We start from the raw sequence: 10024 nt of genomic DNA, 5'->3' as shown, positions 1-10024 counted from the left end.
AAATATAAATAACAAAGTTAAACACCTACAGATTGTACAAAATGTTTATGGATCTGAGATAATTCACTATATTGCCACAGGAACAGTTTTGACCTATAGCCTGTGGTAGAGCGTTTGGGATCTTGTAGCGCTGTCTTTCTTGGTCATATTTACTACAAATTGTTAAAAAGTGTTCGACTGTTAATCGGACGTTACACTGATCACATATAGGTGGATTTTTCTTTGTGAAAAGGTAGGAGTGCGTTAATCTGGTCTGTCCTAAACGTAAACGCTCAACCGCAATTTATTCTCGTCTATTGCGCGACGATGGAAACCCCTGAGACACATTATTTTTGATTTCATTTAGATTGGAATTAGTTTGAGACTACTCATTTCGCCACAAACACGACACTTTATTTTTAAAATAAGCTTTTAAGTCACTGGAAACACACTTGTCTATCGGCTCCGACAAATTACTTAAAATTGCCTCTTGTGCAGTTCTCTTAGCTTCTTCATTTCCGGTTATTCCGACGTGTGAGGAAACCCATAAAAATTGGAAGTTTCTTCAGTGTTCATGAGCTTGGGAAAGCTGGTATTTTAGCAACTTTACAAAAGGATGTTTCGGAAAAAGGGCGAGGGTAGCATAGGGAGACGATGGAAAAATCCATCAATGTTCCATTAAAGTATCGAGTTGAATGTTGTTAACAGATTCGGAGTTAGATGATACTGAACAATCGTCTACAGAAGTGTCACTATCTAAGTCAGAAATCTCTTTCCCTAAATGGTTGTGTAGTTTCTTTGGAAGTTTTGTAAACTTGCTTTTTGTAGATCTATCATTTGCATATTGATAGCTGCTTTGTAAAAGATGGAGTAAACCAGCCATATCAGTTGTAAATTCTTTAACGACGCTAATAGTATCGGGCGAGCCTTGGACATTATCAATCAGTAAGGACAATTGGTGGTAATTTAAAACGAATGGTGGGGTATGATTACCAATGAAATTTTCAAGAGTTTTCTGTATAGATGGGACTTTAGCTGAGCGCGGTTTTTTTGGTTTAGAGGGTTTGGGTTTTGCAAACAGATTTTCTGATGAAATTGCTGAGTCTGAAGCAGGCATGTTGATCTCACCAATACTGCGTTTTATGGAAGAACTTGCGTTTTCGCAATTGCTATTAGAGTTTTCACTTAGATGGTGTGGCTTTATTACATTTGGAAGTACTGGAGCAAACTCATTGGTAGTGATAGAAGTCGAGATTGGATTTTTATTTGTAAGATTGGTTGAAATTGTTGTTTCAGAAAATTGTGGTGATGTATCAGTTTTATTGGAATTTTCTGCAGTTGTATCTAATGAAAAAGGAGCTGATAGATTGGAGCATATTGCTTCCGAAGTTTGTGAAAACGGTATTGCCGCTGAATGAGGTTGGTTGAAAGTGTTGCTATGAGTAGGAGTATTAGTAATTTCTTTGTCATGGAGATTTGTAGGTGTAGGTGATATGCTCGGATTTGATAATGATAACTTGATGACTGCTGGGCGTTTGGTACCTTGTGTAGTATACTTGTTGAAGCTGTTTGATTTGGTACTTCATTGTTTAACTCAATATGAGTTGATTCCGTTACTGAACTGTTATTGCATTGGGATGATATGTGTCCTGTATTTTTGCAAATAAAGCAGGTGAGTGTACCTTGTGACAAAAATATGCGGTAAGGTGTATGCGAAATTTATTAGAATAGAATCTGGAATTGGTGATGTTATAGGGCTTATATAAACTTGCCTCCGAAAACTCAATATGTGACTATATTCGGGAAGAGTCGAGCTAATTTTCAGAAATGTTATTGGGGAAATAAGCTTTAAACCGATAATCTGTAATTCTTCAACTAATACTTGATGAGGAATTGACGGGCAGACTCCAGACAAGACCAGTCTTTCTGCTGGAGAGACAAGTCTTCGTGCTGTTACAACTTCGCCGAGTACTTCTATGGGGCCAGGTTGTGTCATGAAGTTATCTACTACGGTTTTGTTTGCCAAACACGTGCAGATTCTATTATGAGATAATCTAGATGAAAAAATAATATTTTTTGGGTTGATGATTGTGCCCAAAGGAATGAGATAATCCTGCAGTTTAGCATTATCGATACAACTAAATACAATTGGTTGGATCTTACTCGGAAAAGAATGTGAAGCGGCTGATGCATAACTGTTTGTGATATTCGAACGTTGATTTAATGGACTGGTTAGATCGGAAGGTGTGTTTACATTGTGTGAAGTCATTTTAAGCTGCGGCGGCGAAGGCCTTACTCCGACTCTGGTAAGTGACAAACCAACCGCATGCTACTACATATAAGCTACTTATAGCAGCTAACCTCACAAAATAATTGTACGGTAGTGTATATTTATTATTTGGCGTTTTCTTTTCACAATAATAAAATAATAATTACGTATAGATGACTTACGTAGTAGTATCTAGTAGATAAACAGTTTAATTTAAAAAAACTATTTAATAAAACCACTTGTTTTTATTAAAAACTAGGAGTATAATATCACTACAACTTAACCATACCTTGCCAGGGCCGGTCTCCACAAAATTATTAAATTGCCGATCGTCGTGGTGCGTTCCGTTGTGTCCGAACAAGTGTGTACTTACCTTTAAGCGACAATTATTGATTGTAAAGAAGATTGATTGTTTTTATGTATAATCGTTTCCAACGATAATTTTTAAAAACTGTGCGAAAATTTATAACAAAGTTGTTGATAGTTTACGTCTTTTTAAAATTGATAGATTGACATGCTTGACCTCGATCTTGTAAGCAACATCATGCTTGTTGTTGAAGAAAAAACTGAGGATAAGTGTTCTGACCCTAAGAATATCCAAATCTGAGTGTTTTTTGTGTTTTTTTGTGATATATGTTTGTGTTATATGTTATACGTAAGTGGTGTAACGTAGGTGTGTGTTAGATAGTTGATATTGATATTGTCGTTTATTTTGTGTTGCGTGTTTATTGTATATGAATTGCAAGTGATATTTGCTGTTGTTGGTATACTCTTGTTATTGACTTCTTTTTTAGTATCAGCAACCAGTATCAAGTCTTCATTTTTGATGAGTTTGCTACACATTTTTCTTCGTTAAGCAGAAAAAAATCTATATGGCCAGTATAAGACTAAGCATGACGACCGTATCTGAAACAAGATCTTTCACAGCTAAAACACAAAGAGTGTTGGAAACAGCAGAAATGAGGATCAATATCCAGTCTTTATTTATCACGTCCACTGCTGGACATAGGCGTCCCTTAAACTCATCCATTCTTTGCGATTTTGTGCACTTTGTTGTCAATTTTTGGTGATACGCATGATGTCGTCAGCCCAACGTGTAGGTGGTCTTCCTTTACTACGTTTGTCTGCTCTTGGTCTTCAATTTGTGATTTTACATGTCCATCGTGAGTCATGCATTCTGGCTACATGGCCTGCTCAGTTCCATTTTAGTCCCCTTATTAGTACCACATCAGCAATACTCGTCCTTCTTCATAGATCTTCGTTTCTTATTTTCAGTCCCGCAACGTCACTCCCAACATAGACCGTTCCATTCGTCTCTGTGCCACTCTCAATTTCAAAGCCGTAGTCTTGGTCAGATTCATAGTTTCCGCCCCATAGGTCATGACCGGTAATACGCGTTGGTCAAATACTTTTCTTTTAAGGCTAATTGGTATGTTGGCCCTAAGTGTGTCTTGCAGTTTTCCAAAGACTGCTCACGCTAAAGTAATCCATCTTTGGACTTTGCGTGTTTGGTTATCCCTACTGATTCTTATTTCATGAGCCAAATACGTATATTTCTCCACCAGTTCTACCACTTTGTCTTGAATAGTTAAACGGTTATACGAGATCATATTTGTCATAAACTTAGTTTTGGTCAAGTTCATTCTTAGGCCCACCTGTGAACATGCAAAGTCCAATTCATTTCATATATCCGTGGTTTCTCCTAAATTGTCTGTGATAACGACAATATCATCTGTGAAACGGAGATGGTTAAGCTTTTTGCCGTCTATTGTTACTCCTCTGTGGTCCCAATTGACCATCTTAAAGGCATATTCTAATGCCGTTATAAATAATTTTGGTGACAATGTATCTCCTTGCCTTATCCCACGTTTTATTTTTATTGGTCAGGTCTTATCGTGTATCTTAACAGTCATAGTGGCATTTTTGTAAATATTGTAAATAAGTTCACTATACCCATGGTAAATCCTGCTGTCAATCATTGCTTCTATAAGACTATCTATTTCGATCGTGTCGAACGCTTTATGAAAATCTATGAAAGTGAGGACGTTTGTTGTATTCTATGGATTTTTCAATGAGTGTCTTTACTGTATGGAGCTGATCATTGGTACCACAATTTGATCGGAATCCTGCCTGCTCTCTCGGTTGGTAGAAATCTAATTTTTTCTCCAATTGAGATGTCACTAACTTAGTGAAGAGCTTGTATATGTTGTTCAACAGGCTAATAGGTCTATAATTTTCTAGGTCCGTTCTATCTCGTACCTTTTTCATGTAACAGGACGGTTATAGCATTGTTCCATTTTTTGGGCACCTCTCTTTGCTGCAAACATAGATTAAACAGTTTCCTCATTAAAATGTGGATACTCAGGAAAATTACAATAAATACGTTGAGTATTACGAGTCGACATTAAATAGAGAAAATAATGTAACAACCACATCAGCAGAATGACGGACACAAGTTAAAAACCCGGGATAAAAAAAAGAGCCGATTGCAGGTGGCGATTGCAGCATATTATGAAGAACACAGATTTTTCAACTTTTTAATAGTCGAAAGGTGACTCTTAGGAGAAAAAGTATACAGGTAATTTTGTAGATAATTGCACGATCTGTAATTTTTGTCTGATGTATTTTTATGAGAAAACTTACCGTTTGGCTAAAAAACACAAAGAACACATATTTGCGACCTTTGACCTTAAATAAATAAATATTTTTGCAAATGTGGAATTGATGGGGACTTCTTATATTTAATTTACAATAATGTTCCGAATAATAAAGTTACGGAACAAATGACCATCTACAAAGTATAAAAACCCTAATAGAGAAAGCAGTGGAATACAATAAACCTCTAGTTCTAATATTTATCGATTTTCACAAAGCCTTTGACACAGTTGAGCTAAGCAAAATATTACAGGCGCTTAAAGAATGCAGGCTAGATTATAGATATACTAAATTATTATACAAAATATACCTGCAGGCAACAACCATTGTCAGATTACATACTAACAGTAATCGCATAAAAATAGAACGGGGGGTTAGACAAGGAGACCCAATGTCACCTAAACTTTTTAATACGGTGCTAGAACATGCTTTTAAGAATTTGGATTGAATGACAAAGGGAATAAAAATAGATTGAGAATATCTAAACAACTTACGTTTCGCCGATGATATACTTATAATAGCTGAAGATCTAGGTATGGTACAGGAACTCGTTGTGGCTACAGAAAGTGTGGGTTTAAATATAAATATCTCGAAAACAAAAATCATGACCAATTTGGTACCCAACCAGAACATCAGTATTGGTGGGAAAGAAATAGAACTCGTAGATAGATATAAATACCTGGGACATGAAATTATGATTGGCAGGGATAACCAGACTCATGAACTAAAGAGAAGAATCGGCCTTGGGTGGGCAACATTTGGAAAACTGAGAGAAACTTTTAAAAGTGAGCTGCCCACATGCCTAAAGAGAAAGGTATTTGATCAGTGCGTCCTCCCAGTCTTGACGTACGGAGCAGAAACACTTACCTTAACAAAAGCAGCAGCTACCAAACTGAGAATCACGCAGAGAAGAATGGAGCGGTCCATGTTAGAAATAACTCTGCGAGACAGAATAACCAACGAAGACATCAGGAGAAGAACCGGAGTGACTGACATCATCGAGAAGATAGCCAGACTAAAGTGGAGATGGGCAGTACACATAGCCAGAATGACAGATGGGCGATGGACAAAGAGGTTATTGGAATGGCGGCCAAGGGAAGACAAGAGAAGCGTCGGTCGACCACCTACAAGATGGACTGACGATTTAAGAAGACTTAATAAAAACTGGATGAGAGCGGCGCAAGATAGACGGGGTTGGAAACATGAGGAAGAGGCCTATGTTCAGCAGTGGACTCTTGAGGCTGGATGATGAATGTTCCGAATATTGGTACCAATTTTTAGCTTTATGCGAATTTTTGTATCCTTGAATGTCTATCTTGACTGGTCTACCAACGCTTCCACTTACTACTATTCGCCCTAGATGTGTACGTACCATAAGGACGATAGAGAACCTCGTTAAATTGGATTAATTAAAACACAAACGTGAAGAAGGATTAGAGTAATCCTGAAATTAAGCCCACAACATTATTAGAATGATCTCAGTATAGACATATTTGGACGAAATTGAAATAATAATTTCGAACGATGGACGCCACTGCTCAGGGTTGAAAGGTCCAATATTAGTCAAAAAGTTTCTAAAATTTAACTAAACCCTACTCTCTGTAGCGAAATTCCATTAAATAAAGAAAGGATTTTAGTTTATTTAAAATACCTTGCAGTTCTAAACCACTTACATATTTATGATACCCAGAAAATTATTATTAGAGAGAACAATCGTTTGACTGGTTGGTACTCACATTTTCCATGTTTAATTATCTTGTTTACGAATCAAATATATCTAGAAAATTTTAATTTAATGGTTTCTAGGAACACATACATTTTACCTGAATAGGAATGTAACTTTACTTTTATTAGATTTACGTGGTTTTTCTTACAGCGTTTAAGATATTTCGCAGTTTCTTTCGGTAAATGGCTGTCTAGATTTTGAATTATTATACTCCGTTTCAAAATTGTTAGTAGCACAGTATTTATGCCACAACTAATAATTCGCAACGTATTGTCATAAACGGATGAAGAAGAATTTCAAATATATTTGAAATTTTTATGTCAGAAATGCTGCAATAATTTTAATAAACTAATAATGTGGGTATCTACATAATTTGTTGTTGTTCTTCTTCTTCTTCCTCCTCCTCTTTATAAGCAATTCTGCTTGTTCATTGGCCGATTAATACCTCTATGGAAGGTTGTCACTCCATCTTTTGCGCGGTCGTCCGATACTTCTTCTGCCGATTGGTGATTTATCTATTGCTATTTTGACGACACGGGTCTCCTACATTCTGCTGACGTGGTTATTCCAATCTTTTTTCTATTTTGTGTCCATTCATTTATACACTCTCCGTTACATTTTCTTCTAATGTCTTCACTTCTCTTTCGATCTCTCAGCGTATTTTCTGTAAATCTTCTCAGTACTCTCATCTCTGCCGTTTCCAATAGCCTTTGCGTTGTGGCGGTGTCGGGTCTTTTTTCTGATGCATGTCATTATTCAAGATCCCAAATCGCCAGCTACGACAAAGAACAGGAGTGGCTGATGCAGTAGAGAGAGTAGCAACACTAAAATGGAACTGGGCAGGTCACGTGGCTCAAATGACAGACAATAGATGGACAAAGCGGATACTGGAATGGAGACCAAGAGATGATGCCTACCGACGTAGAGGTCGTCCACCAACACGTTGGACTGACGATCTAAAACGTTGTCATAGGAATTGGATGCAAGAGGCACAAGATCGAAATAGATGAAAAATTATGAGGGAGATCTATGTCCAGCAGTGGATAAGTGAAGATTGAATGATGATGATGTCATTATTGGTCTTACACTGGCTTTACAAATTCTTGATTTCATCTCAGTGTTAATGTATCTGTTTCGCAATATATTTAGTGTTATTAGGCATCCTGCCAGTCTATTTGCTTTTTGTACTTGATCTCTCACTTCTTTGTCCAGGTCTCCATAGCTAGACAGTGTAATTCCCAGGTATTTTATTTCCATTACTCGTTCAATACTGATGCCATAAATTTCTATTTTACATCTGGTTGGTTCTTTGCTGACTATTATTGTTTTAGTTTTCTGAGATTCTTCTTCTTCTTGATAGGCCTATCCATTACGAATGTTGGCGATCATCATGTCAATCTTTATCTTATCTGCAGCAGTGCGGAAAAGCTGCACAGATGTTGTATTGAACCAGATTCTGAGGTTCTTTAACCAAGATGTTCTTCTTCTTCCTGGACCTCGTTTTCCAAATATTTTTCCTTGCAGGATGGCTTGAAGGAGAGCATATCTGGATTCATTTCACATAATATGTCCGAAGAATTGTAACTTTCGAGATTTGATTGTGGTCAGTACCTCTCGGTTATTATTCATTCTTCTGAGGACCTCCTCATTTGTGACTCGGTCAGTCCACGGGATCTTAAGTATTCTCCGATATAGCCACATCTCAAATGCTTCCAGTTTTCTGCACATATCTTCGTTCGAGGTCCACGATTCAACACCATAAAAAAGAACAAAGAAGACGTAGCATCTCAGCATTCTTACTTTTGTATCAAGAGAGAGGTTGTGACTAATGAAGAAGGCCTCTAGCTTTTCCGATGCGTGCTCTAATCTTCTAGTTGTTGGTCCATTCTTCATTTATTATGGTGCCGAGGTAGTTGTAGTGCGTCACTCTTTCTGCAGGGGATTGGTTGACGTAGAGTTGACCTTCTGTTATCCTTTTCTTGCTTATTATCATAAGCTTTGTCTTCTTGACGTTTATATTGAGTCCATATTGTTGACTGTAAATACGTGATTTTGTTCATAAGAACTTGTAGGTCTTCTAAGTTGTCCGCAAATACTATGGTGTCATCTGCATATCTGATGTTGTTTAGCCGGTAACCATTTAGTAGAATACCTTTTTCAGTTTCGTGTACAGCTTAGATAAATATTCTTTCAGAGGACAGATTGAAGATTAAAGGAGACAAAATACAGCCTTGCCTCACTCCACGCATGATCTTCACATACTCAGTGTGTTCACCTTCAACTCTGAGATTTGATGTCTGATTTCAGTAAAGATTTCTAATTATTTTCAGATCTTGGTTGTTAATTCCTGCTTCTTTTAGTATTTGCATCATCTTGGCATGTTGTACTCGATCAAACGCTTTCTCGTAATCGAAACCGCGAGTGAAGTGAGAAATGTAATGCTAAATGACTTAAAATTATTTGTTAAAGTGTTGAAAGTTTGTGAAGTTTAAAAATTTGTGGCAAAACCGGTGGGACAGTTTAACTTCAAAAGTTTGTAAAGTGAAAACATATGTAAAACCGTGGAAATATCAAGGCTCATCAAGTCGATCTTGCTCGACTTCCTCTAGAACATACTCGACTTATCCACGGGCATATAATCGGCTACTTTATGTGACAGTTATAATGTTCCACTCAGTGTTAAGCATGTCCTTGTAGAATGTCCAAGATAAAAGTTGCAAAGACAAACCAACCACATCATCGGATCAACAAGTGAAATCATAGGAGAAAAATGTAAAATTAAACAATTGGTAAAATTCTGTAAAGACATATACTTAACAAAATTTAATATCTATAAGTCAATTATCTCATGTATACAGGGTGTTTCAAAAAAAGGTAACCCTGTCTCTAGGGTAGGTAAAAAACTGAAAAATAATTGGGGTTTGCTTAGTAAAAAATTTCTGTATCGCCATCCGTTTTTAAGATACAGGGCGTTGAAGAAAAAAAATTTTACGTATTTTTTACGATTTTGCCGAAACTACTGGCAACATTGTAATGATATTTTATACGAATATGTTTTGGAAGCTGATACATCCCATGAATTTGTTTTTATATCTGATTCTCAGAGAGGGCGCTAGTTACACGGATAGTACTAGGTATTAGTCAATATAACTTTTTTAAGAGTATAATTATTAATCAAAATTTCAAGTAAACTTAAACATCATTCAATTTTACACGAAAAAAGTACTCTTGGTAAAACTCGATACTGTGTACCGTTTTCGGAATATTTTGATTTGAAAATTATGAAGTAATAAATGATGCTGGTATAAAATAGTTAGTAATTAAACAAAACTCACAAGTTGAAAATTAAATTAATGACTAAGAACATAAAATAAAATTCAATTACAGTAAGTGTT

Source organism: Diabrotica undecimpunctata, chromosome 4, assembly GCF_040954645.1.
Source record: "Diabrotica undecimpunctata isolate CICGRU chromosome 4, icDiaUnde3, whole genome shotgun sequence".
Classification (NCBI taxonomy): domain Eukaryota; kingdom Metazoa; phylum Arthropoda; class Insecta; order Coleoptera; family Chrysomelidae; genus Diabrotica; species Diabrotica undecimpunctata.
Note: the sequence above shows the minus strand (reverse complement) of the source record.